The sequence below is a fragment of the Marmota marmota genome, unplaced genomic scaffold, assembly GCF_001458135.2.
Source record: "Marmota marmota marmota unplaced genomic scaffold, marMar, whole genome shotgun sequence".
Lineage (NCBI taxonomy): Eukaryota > Metazoa > Chordata > Mammalia > Rodentia > Sciuridae > Marmota > Marmota marmota.
Window position 1 is genome coordinate 116,014 of NW_026000185.1, and position 15,620 is coordinate 131,633.

Below are 15,620 nucleotides of genomic sequence, written 5' to 3' on the forward strand. Positions count from 1 at the left end.
AAGTTCTTCCGCCTTAACACTCACACTCAGAAGGGAGTAGTAGCTCAGGGCCAGCTGGGTTTGCAACAGCCTGAGGCTGCTGTTCTGACAGGATGGAGGAGCTCAGAGCAGGGCCCAGCCGGCTCTCCACACCCCAGGTGAAGTCTTCTGTGGTGAGTGGTGAGTGCCGTGTAAGGAGGAAAAAAAAGCTTGGGTGTTTTTTCCATCCCTAATATCCACATATTATGGGATTCCATTTATAGTAACTGTTAAGAATAGGTCAATTCTAGCAATAAGCATCGGAATCGGCAGCAGCTTCTCAGTGGTTACGGGGTTTCCTCCTGGGGTGCTGAAGATGTTTTAGAACTAAATAGAGACAGTAGTTGAAAACACAATGAAATGTGTTGGGCTCTATTATTATTTTAATAATATTAGTAGTAGTAGTAAAATAATAATAATAATGACATGTAAATGATAATAATATTTAAATAATAATGTTGTTTCTTTTAATAGTGATATACCGCTGTGGCTCAGTGGTAGAGCACTTGCCTAGCATGTGTGAGGCCTTGGGTTTGATCCTCAGCACCACACAAAAATAAATAAATAAAATAAAGGTATTGTGTCCAGCTATAACAACAACAACCAAAGCACTCGTAAAACATTGCAATTCTTCTCCTGAGTTCTCTCTTGCACTTCCAATCCCCTCTCACAAATACACCTTACCTTTACTGTTTCTTTTCCTTTGGGGCAGTACTGAGGATGAACCAGGGCCTCACACAAACCCTCCACCTTTAAACCATTTTCCCAGCCCACATTTGCAACTTAATATGTACCTTTTTACACTTTGAAAAATGTTATGCCAGGCACGATTGCCCACACCTATAATCCCAGCAACTCAGGGAGGCTGAGGCAGGAGGATTACAAGTTCAAAGCCAGCCTCAGCAACTTAGTGAGGCCCTAAGCAACTTAGTGAGACCCTGTCTCCAAATAAAATAATAATAATAATAATAATACTATACTTAGTAAACACCCCCCACACTCTCCCCAAAAAGAAATTTTATAATGTCCAAATAAAATGTTTTCTCCTCTACTAATCCTTTCCTGAGCACTCTATCCAGCCCAGGCAATGTCTGGTGCCCAGAACACAAAGGAGAGTAACACACTGATGGGTTGGGCTTTAGTGAGAGGATGGGGCCCTTAAGCATGGGAATGAATAGCCACTTCACATCCTGATGAAGTATTGTGAAGAAAGGAGCGATCTGGGTTGGTAGAGGACCAGGTTGGCTTGGGGAGGGCTCTGCTCTGAGGATAGGACTTGGAAGCTGGTGGATAGCAAAGAATAGAGATGTGACGATGTAAGGCAGAGCAATGAAGGGAGAGGGAAAACTAGATGCTCTTAAGCCAGCTCACACCAAGAGCACATTGCACACTTAGAGACACAGCTATGTTTGGATGTCCACAGGAACCTGGTTGCAGGAATCCACTTCTCACACCAAAATTGGTGGAAGCTCAAGTCCCTTATATAAAAAGGTTAGTATTTGTTTACAACCTACACATATCCTCCCATATGCTTTAAGTCATCTCTAGCTATTTATAATACTATATGATATAAATACTTGTTACACTGTTCTATTTAGGGAATTTTTTTAAAAGTCTGCATCTATTCCATAGAGACACAATTTTTAAATTTTATTCTTTGCAGTGCTGGGGATGGAACCCAGAGCCTCACACATGTGAAGCAAGCATTCTATCACTGAACCACATCCCATGAATTTTTTTTTCTGATGTATTTTAAAAATATTTTTTTAGTTCTACATAGACACAATGACTTTACTTTGTCTATTTATTTTTTTAATGTGGTGCTGGGGATCAAGTGCCTCATGCATGCTAGGTAAGCACTCTACCAGTGAGCCACAACCCCCAGCTCCCCAAGTATTTTTGATCCATGGTTGGTTGAATCCACAGATGTGAAACTCGTGGATATGGAAGGCTAAATGTATTATTTTTCCTCTGCTCCTCTGTTTTGTCATGTATTTTAAATGTATTTCTATTTTAGCACTTAGTCTGTCGTCTGTTTCTCTCTCTCTTTTTTTTTTTTTTGCATTGGGGATTGAACCTAAGAGCTCTTGACCACTGACCCACATCCCCAGTCTTTTTATTTTTATTTGGAGACAGAGTCTCATTAAGTTGCTTAGGGCCTCACTAAGTTGCTGAGGCTGGCTTTGAACTTGTAATCCTCCTGCCTCAGCCTCCTGAGCTGCTGGGACTACAGGCACATGCCACCACCCCCAGCTATTCATATTTTTGCAGAAAACGATCTCAAGTATGGAACAACACCAGTGTCCAGTTGTGTGACACACTCTCATCTGTTAAATCCCTGGTCAAGCAGTGAATTTTCATATCAGCCCATATTTGGAAGCATAAGAGATGGACTCAGATTTCAAAAAGCAAAACAAAGCACTGTGCAGTTCATTTAAAAGTACAAATACTGAGACCCTGAAGCATTTTAAAGAGATTATAATTATCAAAGAAGGAAAAGAACAAAAGAGAGGAGCTGAAGGTGTGGCTTAGTGGTAGAACCTGTGCTTAGCATGCACTGGGCTCCAGACTCAATCCCCAGCACCAAAAAAAAAAAAAAAAAAAAAAACAGAGAGAGAGAAGCAGAGACAGAGAGAGAGGAGAGACTGCTAGGCATCCCAGCTGGCAGCTGGTAAATTTGCATAGGAAGATAGGAGTTACCTGTTGTGAGGTGTGGTTCAGACCCTGAATGAGCATAGTTCTGCCATGTAAAGCTGCTGTCAAACTAATCCTACATATACATTCCTGTTAGTACATTCTTGGAAAAATATCTTTTAAAGTTATTAGGCCTGTGTCTCAACAGCCCTAAATGAGTAGAAAAGGGCAGGATCATCCAATTTAACATTTATTAAGCACCTTTTGTATGCCTGGCATTGCATTAGGCAATAGCAATATAAAGAAGATCAAGAGGGGCCGGGGTTGTGGCTCAGTGGTACAGTGCTTGCCTAGCACGCAGGAGGCACTGGGTTCGATCCTCAGCACCACATAAAAATAAAAAAAATAAAGGTATTAAAAAAAAAAAGAAGATTAAGACCCTGTCCTCAAGTCACTCAGTCTTGGCACAACAGTAATTAACAAGAATTTCTCACTTTCTTGCTGGTGAGGGGCCTGGCAGGTCAAAGCTTTTGAAAACCAATGGAGTGGATTCTTCCCTGAATATCCATAATTATCCTATTTGGAGACAGGGATGTTAATGACATCAACTGCTTTTCTAAGCACCAGTCTTAGCAGTTTCAGCTTTTGTCCTTAGAAAAAACTACTAAGCACAAAGAAGCACTGTCAATTTAATTAGATATGCAGGGCTGACCTATCAGAGTGTGATCACCCAGTGCCCTAGGAGGGATGGCACAACCAGAGAGGCGTGGTTTCTGATGACAAGCTACTTGGAGAAGGACTGTGTGGTTTACTATTTGCGTCAGCTGTGTGTGTTCCATTTTCTCAGAAGTGGGTTGGGAAGTACAAATCTTGAGTAAGAATGCATTTTATTTCAGACACAATGTTTTTTCTCATGACTAAAAAAAAATGAAAATATTTCATTCAAAGATAACGCGTATCTCTTACATATTAAAGAATCTCTGATCTCTATGACAATTGTTAATAAATTCTCTGTAAATCCGAGGGCATTTACTTAATATCAACCTGAAAATGACCATTCTTAAGAGGGATTTCACTGGGTATTCAGGGAACTATATTAAGAGGTTGGAATCAGAACATTCTATGGGGGAAAAAGCCCACCAAAACAAAAATAAAAACCAATTTCCATAAGATTTCAGGGAGTATGCACTACAGACATGATGAAAATCCTGAATCTTATTCTATTGGAGATCTCCAGTTTCTTTACATTTATAATAATCAACTTCCCACGTGTTATGTGTTAAAGAAAAAAGCATTCCATAGTTTGCTAGCGTAACATTAAACACCAATTGAATCCACTAGAACATGGGACTTGTTTTAAAGATAACTGCTGGCGTCTTTTCTGATCTATTTCATTAGGCTGAATTCTCTTTTATCTTTACAAAATAAGTGTTTAAAACTGAGACTTAGTTTTTTTGTCTTTTTTTGTTTTTTTGAAGCAACCTAATCTATTTTCTGTCTGTCCACTCCCTTATGGGTAATGTCTAGGTAAGTTAGTTGCATTCCGTCTCCACTCCTTTCAGAAAATAACAATGTTTTCCTGCCTTGAGCTCCTCATGTGTGAGTTACAGGAAAACTTAACAGGTACTCAGAACAACACGTTTTCGGACCTCAGTCAGGACTAAATGCAAACTATTTCTCTTTGCTTTTGCATCTTTTTTTTTTTTTTAAATGTTTACCTAAACATAGCCTTTAAGTGTGATATGCAGTCACTGAAGAACTATGGGAATACTTGAACAATTCAGACCATTCAAAAGAAAACCTCTTCACCTAATTGCGATTAAAAAAAAAAAAAAAGTAGACGCTGCAAAATATTAGCCCCATTAGCTAGGTACGGCCAGATACACGACGGAGCATGGCCATCCTCGGTTTAACTTGCAGACCTCTTGGCAGGGAAGAGGGCGAGATGGAAAAGTTTAGGTGAAGGCTTTTAATAACTAGTCAAACAGACTGTGAGTCATCCCAAGTCTCCAGTTAACAACCCTCCTGCCCGGGCAGGGCCCTTTAAAGAGCCACGCTGCAGTTTAAGCTGTAACTCACACGGGTTTATAGTCTCTTCCGCAAATGAACCCATGAGAGACGCTCCCCATAGGCTTTGAAATGTAGGGCACAAAACTGGCGGGGGCTGGGGAGAAGCAAGGTGGAGAGAGAGAGAGAGAGACTGTGAGGCTCAGAGGTAGGAAAGGTGACGAGATGGAAGGGGGACTTCGGGAGTGTTTTTTCCCCTTCTCCATATTTAATTGCTATCCGTTTTCCCTGGCCCTGTACTTAAAAACCGGGGTAGGCCCTTCCTTTGGGCCAAAGGCTCGGTCTTCTGACCCGCCGGGAGGCTGGCCAGGGCCTGCCCTGGCCTCCACCGGGTGACAAGCGGTGCTGCCGAGCGGCCACCAGACCTCCGCCTCCTCGCGCAGCCTGCTGGGAGGTAAGTCGCTTCCGGCGGCGCCCGGCCCCTGAACTCCGACTCCCATCGGCCNCCGGGAACCTGTGGCCCGGTCTCCGGTACCTGCGGCCCCAGCCGTCCTCCACGGGTCCCAGGATGCATTGCAGCCCGAGGTGGCCCGGGAACGGCCGGCCGCGGCTCGGGATCTCCACCCGTGTGTGGGGAGCCGGCGGAGTTCGCCGACGTGTGCCCCCTCTCTAAAGCGGGCCTGGGACTTTCCTCCTTTGTCAGTGACACGTTTGGGGTTCTCATTGCTTTAAAGTGGCGACTTTACTCGTGCTCGTGTCGGTTTCCCAGTCTCCTTCCCGAGGTTAGTGGACAGGCCGCTCTGTAAACTCCCCGGTGTTAGAGGCTGTGCGACAGGTAGGTGGCCCGCTCTCAGGGTCTGCCTTTGTGGGAGTGTCAGATGCTGAACTAAGTGCTCTTCCCTGTGTGGGCACCTGAAGAACTCTCACTGCTGTCTAAGAGAAAAGAAAGGGGGTGATTCAGTGAGGATATTGGTGGACTGGATCATAGACTGCCCCAGCTCGTTTTAAGAGTGCATTGTCGATTTCTCCAAGTTCTGATTGTGGTGTATGTTAGATAAATGGATATCATAAAAGTGCTCTTGAAGCTTGGTTTCTTCCAAAACTTTTGCTACAGTTTGCTCTCTAGAGGTGAATAGACAGAGTTTGGATGAATACTTTTGTGAAGAATGTATATGAGCACAGTGAAGATTTGGTTGTTTTATTGACTGATATTTCTTTTATTTGTGTGCGGGATTGATGTTTTCCTTGTGTCCAAAATGTACGAATTGTATTGTTGGATTTGAATTTTAGAAATATATTCTGTTTTGGAGTGTTTGGTTTTTGCTGAACAAGGAAACCTCCACTTTTATTTCCTTGTTTTCATCAAGCCTGTTGGCCACCTGACTAGCTCACTTAGCAGTTCCTTACAGTGCTTGTTTCCCTGTACTTTACCTTGTAAGATCCAGCCCCTCCTTACTGTGGAGCCACCAGCATCAGTCTTATAGGATTGGGGTTCCATTTACAGCCTATCTGGCTGTCAGCCTATTCATTAAGAGACAACTGTCTACAGAGTGGTGATTTGGAATGGTCATTGTTCAGTGACTAGGCATTACCTCTTATATAGGACTTTTCTTCCTTCCTGATATTTGCTGGTTTGTAGTTTTAATCCTTTTGTCTGTGACAATGCTAGAAGTTGGAGATATTAAAAATGTGTAGGGAAATGATTGTTAGTAAGAAAATCCAAAAGGAATCATGGTTAATTTTTTTCTCTTTTAAAACCAAAAACCTATTTTGGTGTTACTGACTATACCATTTGCTTTTAAAAAATGCTATTTAATTTTTTTAAAAAAATTATCCCATAGAATGTCTGTTTGAAAATGTAAGGATTTTCTACATTAAGGTCAACAGTTATGTGGAACTGTTGGATTGTGTGTTCCAGACCATTCAGGTCCCTAAAATGCCACCATCAGGACACTGTACTTGGAAAAATTAGAAATAGCATCAAGGCTTAAACTTGGTAAAGAGGGAACCAAAAAGTGTGTAATTATTTTTGTAGTGAAGAAATGGACAATATTAGAGTTACAGTACAGCCTCTTTTTTCATTGTTCTTGATAAGTAAAATTTGTGGTAGGTGTGGGGTGTTTGTTCTTTTTGTTGTTGATGGGGATTAAACTCAGGGCGTTGTGCTTGCTCTGTAGTGCTGTGCCACTGAGCTGCTTCCCCAGCTTGAGAAAGAGGATTTCGTATGTCTTTCATCCTCACTGGTTATGCCTGTCTTGAGTCATCTCAAAACTTTGATATTCAGTGTTGACCTTGGATCTCTTTGAAAATTTAAGAATATAGATTTCCAAAGAAAACGATTAAGTATTATTAAGTGTAATTCATTTGAGTACAATTTTCTACAGAACTAAGTAAATTGGCCAGGTGATTCTCATTAAAATGTAGGTCCCAAAATGAATGAAAATGTGGAAAACAAAATTTAATATGTACTAGAACAAACATTTTCTGATAGAATATATTTTAAGTTCCAGTTTGTACCTAGTTCAGTCTTTTATTGTTAGATGAGAAACAGCTTTAGTAGTGTTAGGTCATCAGGGTTACTTGGACTTTTACAGCACCGGAGCTTCAAAAGGTGTTAGTGTTCTTTGCACCACCCCATCCCCAAAGCCTCTCAAAACCTTGCCATTGAAAAATGAGTCTAAACTGGGTGTGGTGGTGCTGGCCCATAATCCCAGCTGCTCTGGAGGTTGGTGGGGAGGATCACAAGTTCTAGGCCAGTCTGGGCAATGTAACAAAACCCTGCCTAGAAATAAAATTTTAAAAAGGACTAAAAATGTGATAGAGTGCTTGCCTAGTGTGTATAAGGTCCTGGGTTCAATCCCCAGCATTGGTGTGTGGTGGTGGGGGGGGGGGGCGATCTAGAATAAGACCAGCAATTTTCAGTTCTTCCTCAGAGAAGGAAGGCATTGTGTCCAAAATGTACAAATTGTATTGTTGGCTTTGAATTTTAGAAATATATTCTGTTTTGGAGTGTTTGGTTTTTGCTGAATGCTTTGTTGTTGTTGGGGAGAGACTTTATTCTTCAGTAGTTGAGATATAATGCATATATATATATATATATATATATATATATAGATAGATAGATATATATATATAGATACATAGATAGATAGTTAGTTCTGGGCGGTTAGTATATTGACAAGTTTATGTGACCATTACCACTTGATGGATGCTTTTCGAATCACTGGACAATGTCAAAAGTGATCTCTCTTCAGGGCCTCTACAGCAGAAGAACAAAATCAAAGTAATGATCGCTTTGTCCATTGGGCTGTTACACTTTATTATTACACCTCCTGTTGAAGACTAGATGATAGATAAGGTTCTTGAGATTTGTTTTTCTTGAAGACTGAAATGTGTACAGAAACAGTTTGAATATAAAAGTATTGTTGGTTGTCAGGACAAAGAGTAAGATGAGATCACTGATATCTATTGTTCCTGGAGTGTCACAGTGATTAGTATTTTAGTACCATTAGTTATTTCTTTCCCTGCCTTAATATACTGATTATTGGATTTTAGCTCATTTCATGGTCTTATGTATTAATGGCTTGACTGCAAAGATTCAGGATTTGGTGATGAAGCCAACTAGCGCTGTGCTAGCTAGATTGAGCAGCTGTTTAAACCATTAGAAATGTTGACGGGGCAGGATGTATTGTACACATCTGTAATCCCAGCTGCTCTGGAGGCTTCAGCAGGAAGGTGATGAGTTCAAGGACAGCCTGGGCAATTTAGTGAGATTGTGTCTTAAATGAAAGAATTGAGGATCTAGCTTAGTGGTAGAACTCCCCTGGGGGGCAGGGGCTGGGGCTCAGTGGTACAGCCCTCACCTAGCACTTGCAAGGCCCTGGGTTTGATCCTCAGCACCATATAAAAATAAATAAATAAAATAAAGGAATTGTGTCCAATTATAACTAAAAAGTAAATATTTTTAAAATAAGGGAGGGGGAAAACAAAAGAAGAAAGAAAATTTTGATTTTTGCCTGCAAATAATCCTCTTTGGAGCAATTTTTTTTTTTTTAGTGTTGTTAGTCTATACTTTATTTGCATTTTTTAAAGAAAATATTTTCTTTTTAGTTGTAGTTGGACACAATACCTTTATTTCACTTATTTATTTTTATTGGTGCTGAGGATTGAACCCAGGGTCTCGCACATTCAGCGTTCTACCACTGAGCCACAACTCAAGCCTACTTTATTTGCATTATGTTGGTGATATCACATTATGTTCCTTATCACCTTTTCTGAAATTGTGCTGTATGGAAAGACACCAATTAAGATTTACAAGGGCGGGCTGGGGGTGTGGCTCAAGCAGTATCGCCCTTGTCTGGCATGCGTGCGCCCGGGTTCGATGCTCAGCACCACCTACAGACAAAGATGTTGTGTCCGCCGAGAACTAAAAAATAAATATTAAAATTCTCTCTCTCAAAAAGAAAAAAAAGATTTACAAGGGCAAGTTAGGGAAATGTAGAGGACATTTTAAGCCTTGATTTCCTTACTTTTGTTTACTAAGAAGGAATGTCTTAAAAATGATAAAATTGTCGGGATGGGTTACAGCTCACCGGTAGAGCATGTGTGAGGCACCACGTATGTACAGAATACAATAGAGGTCCGTCAACAACTAAAAGAGAAAGCTATTGGACATGTCCTTTAGTCTATAAAAATAAAATAAAATTGTCTTTCTTGTTGAAGAAAAAGGAGTGCAAAAAGTTTAAGAGTTGGCAGTAGTAGAGTAGAATTTTGTGAGGTGAAATTTTTTGTTCAGATATAATTAATTTAATAAGCATTTAGTTACTCAATGTGGGGTGTTGTGCAAAGCATTTGAAATGACCTCAACATGAATAAGTGGTCCTCAAGGAGCCTTGAAAGGGATTAAAGAGCTGATTTACTCTTCTGGAAGACAGTGTGTTATGAAAGGTATAGAGGGCTTTCAAAGTTGAGAGAGGGGTTGCCTGGGTTTTAGAATACTTATGTAAATCATTTCAATCTTGTCACCCTAATCACAAAACAGATATCATTAAGTACTTAGCAGAGAATAGATATACCTATTTTATGATATCTAAGTATTCTTTATGAATACCATTTTTGTTTTGTTTTTTTGAGACTCAGTGCATATATAAAATTTCCTCTCCTTGTGTTTCTGTTTTTACTTAAGTTTGCCAGGAATCTGCTAAGTACAGCACCAGTTATCTTTTTACACTATTTATTACCTCTTTCTTACCAATTGGTAGTGAGTTCTGGACACTGTGTTTCTGGCTAATGTGCCTATTGGGCATGTTAATTAAGAATTTCATCAGGGGCTGGGATTGTGGCTCAGCGGTAGAGCACTCGCCTAGCACAGGCGGGACCCGGGTTCAATCCTCAGCACCACATAAAAATAAAGGCATTGTGTTGTGTTCATCTACACCTAAAAAATAAATATTAAAAAACAAAAAAGAATTTCATCAGTCTCCTCTTAGTTTGTGAAAATCTTTGGGAAGCAAGAACTTGGCCACTAGTTGAGAGTTCTTGATTGTTCTGAGGTCCCCAAACTTTTTTTCTGTCAATTGTTGATCCATACCAAAGCTTCTTAAAAGTTTTGTTCTGTTTTCAGGAGATTTTAACAAAGCATATAATGGCTTTGTTCTCAGGGAAACTAGTGGGTTCTGTCCTCCATATTGAAGCAGTTTCCCATCATAGTTCTTGAAGGAAAAAGAAACAGTAAGGATTTCTGCATCATCTTTCATAGCCTGGCAATTCCGAATCACATTCCAAATAGGTAATTGTATGTTTCATTTGAAAGAAAACAAAATGTACATACTACTAAGCAGTCTGTATTCTTCTCTTTTGGGTAGATAATTTTTGGTAGAAAGATATTTTTCTGTTATTTTTTGTACTTTATTGGGGCTATCTGAAATGATTTTGATTTACGTGTTTTAATATGGCTCGAATTGTTTTTTAAGTAGGTGGACTATAAAGTTATCTTTTAGGGTTGCTTGAAAAATACCGTGAAATTTAGTTACTTCATGGAAAGAGTCATCAAGTTGAGAGGTGGCATTTCCTTAGTGACTGATTAAGTAGATTCTTAAGACTGTTAGGGCTTGGAATGACTCTACTAGTAATGCACTTCTTTTTTCTGAGTAAAGAAACTGAAGCCTGAGAAGCTAAGTGAATGCTAAGGTCACTTAAAAGAGTTAATGACAGTTGATAGTTTAATCTAGATTTTCCAAGTGCTAGTTTAGGGCTTTCTCTGCCGCACCATGCTATTTAATAAAGGAAAAAAGGGCACACTTAAAAGCTAATCACAACCAGCATGATTAGCTGGTTCTATTTGCTGGAAATTGGCCATTCTAATGTTTCATACTTAAAGGTTTTTGTAATTGTTTTAGGGCTTTGAAAATATTTGTCATATGACACATGTATTGACCAGTTACCTCTGCTGATTCTGCCCCTGATGTTTAGGCTCTGCAGTGTTCTCTTGGTGTTTAGATACTATTGTCCCATTTTACTGATGCCTAAGTTACTGTTTATTAGACACCCCTACTGCACCACGACTAGGAATAAACTCTGCCCCCCCCCCTTTTTTTTTCTTTTTAATATAGAGACAGGGTAGGGTCTCTCTGATTTGCTTAGGGCTTCACTAAGTTACTGAGGCTGGCTTTGAACTCCTGCCACAGCCTCCCAAGTTGCTGGGATTGCAGGCGTGTACTACCACCAAGCCCCAACTTAAATAATCTTTGTGGCTGAGACACATTCAAAAACTGGACCCATGGCAAGGCTCAGTGGTAAAGCGCTCACCTCACACGTGCGAGACCCTGGGTTCGATCCTCGGCATCACATAAAAAATAAATAGGTGAAATAAAGGTATTTAAAAAAAAAAAAAACTGGACCCATGGGTTTGGATTGCGGCATTATCCTAGTGCTCTGTCTCAGGAGCAGCAGAATGACATCATAAATAGGCAGTCCTGGGCTGGGGTTGTAGCTTAGTAGTAGAGTGCTCGCCTTGCATGTGTGAGGCACTGGGAACAGCTGTTTGCCATTGCTGGTACTATTGTGCTTTTTCTTATTTATTTACGTAATTTTTGAGACGGGGACTTGTGGTGTTTAGATTGGGCCCGAGCTTCTAGGCTCAAGTGAGCCTTCCACCTTAGTCTCTGGAGTAGCTGGGACTGTAGCTTGTGCCACTGCACCTCGATTTGCCTTTTCATTTTGTAGAAACGTTTGGTAATTAATTTAACACAAAGCCATTGATCTTTTTTATGTGTTCTGCAGACTTTTCTTTCTTATGTCTGCTTTTACTGTCTTTCTGTATTGACTATTGGAGAAAAACATCTTGGTGTGCAGTTTTGGTGAGACTATATGTTCACTTGAGTGCCAGGGAAATTTTAGTTCTTACTTAAGCTATATGCTTTAACCTCTCGAGTACCGTATTTCCCTAATCTTTTCTCCAAAAGTTGGCACATTTAAAATCATTTTTATTCTATTAACCTTCATGGAAATTCAGTAAATGTATAGAGGCTAGGATGGTGAAAAAAATGAAGTAATGCAACTGTAAAAAACTAGTAATGGAAACCAAAGGAAAATGGAAATTAATTCAGTAAAAATTGATTGTGTATATAGGACACTGTTCCAACTCATGGAGAAAAGGTCCAGAAATTCATCTATGATGCAGTCATTCGGAAGTCTGTAATCTCCTAGGGAGCAAGAACTAATATATGTGTGAAAGAGGTGTGTTGGGGTTAGGGAGCACGGAATGGAGTAGATGGAGTACTGGGGATGGAACCCAGGGCCAAGCTAAACAGGTGCTGTACCACTGACCTGCATCTTAGCCATGGAGAATTTTTGAGGAGCTAGAACTGTGTATCCAGTACACAGCCACATGTATAAATTTAAATTAATTTTATAAAATTTAAAATTCAACTGTTAAAGTATCCATGTTTCAGATACACGTGGCTAGTGACTATCCTGTCACAGCACAGATACAGAACATTTCCATTAGCGCATCATTGCAGAAACTTGCATTGGATGGCATTTGGCACTCATTTCTCACTTCCATGCTGTGAAAGACTCTTACAGCCTCTGTGACAGCATTGAAATTGTTTGGGGCTAGGGCTCAGTGGCAGAGCACTTGCCTAGAATGTGTGAGGCACTGGGTTTAATCCTCAGCATCACATAAAAATAAACAAATAAAATAAAGGCATTCTGTCCATCTACAACTACCAAAAAATAAAAATAAAAGAAATTGTTTGGTTCTTTTTTGCCAGGCATGGTGGCACGTGAATCCTAGTGGCTCAGGAGGCTGAGGCAGAAGGATAATAAGTTCAAAGCTAACCTCAGCAACTTAGCAAGGCTCTAAGCAATTTAATGAGACCCTGTCTCAAAATAAAAAGGACTGGGGATATGGCTCAGTGGTTAAGTGCCCCTGGGTTCAACTCCTGGTACCAAACTTTTTTTTTTTTTTTTTTTCCTTTAATGAACCCATCATTTAACAGGACTGAGAAATTTTAGTTAGGATAGCCACCTTAAACATTTATTTTTATTTATTTATTTATTTGTAGTTGTGGATGGACAGAATGCCGTTATTTTATCTGTTCATTTTTATGTGGTGCTGAGGTTTGAACCAATGCCTCACACATGCTAGGCAAGTGCTCTGCCACTGAGCCACAACCCCAGCCCCACATTAAACATTTATTGCATGTAGAGAGGGTTAAAGATTGGTTTTATACTTAACACAGAAAAACATTTAAATTGCTGATGATATATGAAATATATAGGTTACGCTTTTTTGTTTGGTTTCGTTTTGTTTTTTGTTTTTAGGTTTCAATGGACCTTTATTTTATTTATTTGTATGTGGTGCTAAAAAAAGAACCCAGTGCCTCATACATGCTAAGCAAGTACTGCATCACTGAGCCCCAGCCCTGAATTAAGCATCTTAAAAAAAGGATTAGTCATATGTTTGTGTTTAAAAGATGTAATTTGAATCAAATATATCTTTCATTACCTGCCATGTACATAGCCTTGAATAACTTGTGCAGGATTGATGAGCTGGCCAACTTGGATTCTCCATGTTTAAGTCCTTCATCCATGATAAAACTTTGAGACGAATTTTATATTTCCAGTGGTGGTGGCACAGGCTTGTAATCCCAGCTACTAAGAAGGCTGAGGCAGGAAGATCTTAAATTTAAGGCCAGCCTTGGCAACTAGGTGAAACCCTGTCTCAAAATAAAAATGAAAACCGCTGTGTATATATTACAGAGGTAAAGCAACCCTGGGTTCAATTCCCAGTACTAGGGGAAGAAAGAGAATTTATATACCCTGTAAAACTGAAGTGCAGTCCGTATAACAAAATTAAATATTTTTAAAGGAAACAATTCAGTGGTATTTAGTACATCCAGTGTGGTACAACCATCACCTCCATCTAGATCCAAAAACATTTTCTTCACCCCCAAAGGAAATGTGTATTCATTAGTTACTTCCCATTCTGCTCTCTTCCCAGCTTTTGGAAGCTGCAGTCTGCTTTCTGAATCTATGGATTCACCCTATCTGAGTTTTTCATATAAATGGAATCATACACCCTTCTGTGTTTTGTGTTTCACAGTGCTTACATTTAGCCATTTAAGATCCAGATTATCCTCTATGTTAAACCTTAGGCAGTATTGTTGACCAGCTGTCTTCTGGTAAGATCTTTTCACTTCTTGTTTTAGAATTTGTGGTAATGTACCTAGAATCAGAGCCAGTTCATTTACCTTCTTTCTCTAGTAGGATCCTTTTAATTAGTAGTATGGTGTTGAATTCATTGGCTCACTGACTACTTTCCCATTTAGAATTGTGTTAGAGTCTGTAAACAAGTCAAAATAACACCTGGCATTTTGCCAGGGGAATGTTAGAGTTCGTAAACAAGTCTGGATGGTGCCTGGCAAAATGCCAGAGGGAGTGGTTTGAGAAGTAACAAAAGCGAGCCATTAAGTGTGGAGATTCCTGATTGGTTGACTGCTGTATCTAGTTTATGCTAATTAGATAAGCTGTGTGGAATGTATAAATACTGCTCCTGTCCTGCAGTAAACGGCTCCTACTCCTGCTGTATCAACGTACACAAGTTATTCGTGTCGTGTCCCGTCCCCCCCCCCGTGATTTTGCTGCAGCCGGACTGCGGCAGAATTGTTCCCATATTTAAATACTTGATAAGGTTGTATTTCTGAATGTGGAGATAGCATTGAAAAATTTGAAGCCATAATTTTATTCCTAAGGAAGGTTTCTAACTTCACTAGCAAATATGATAAACTGTACAGCAAATATACAAAACATAGAAACCAGGCCGTAATGTTCATCTGCTAACTGAACAAATAAATGACCTTGAACCTAGGAGAACTCTAAACCCAACCTCATTATTTGCCATTATTTGTATATCAGATGCTTTATGGATAAGACTAGAACAAAGTGAATGAGTAAGGCTTGGTTGTGCATGTGTGAAGACTGGGTACAATTACATAGGGTTTAAGTTTAAAGAACATTTTGCTATATATCCTACAGTGTTTGTTTCTCATTGCAGAGATGTTGGTTCAGAAGTGTCACCAGCATAGCCATTGAGTTCGTGAGGTTGAGGGTCTGAATGTCTTGGCAAGGTCTTTCCACTGAAGACCTTTAACTCCATCATCACATGCATATCAAGCACTCCACTGTTTTTAGTGCTCGCTGCTGTTTTTGCCATCTGTAGGCTTTACAGTCATAAAACAAACAAATCACAAGGTGTTTTTGAAAAATAAAACTGAACAGATTTTCATTATGCCACGTTATTCAGCCATGGAGATGGTCTCATGATAGATGGCGCTTTCCAGAAAAGTCCCTTACAGACATATATAGTATATGTTAATTTCAGAGCTTTAAGAGCTGATGTGAGGAAGTAGGTGGTCATTTTGGTTTGGGGAAGTCCAGATATGGCAAGTGGTAAGGAA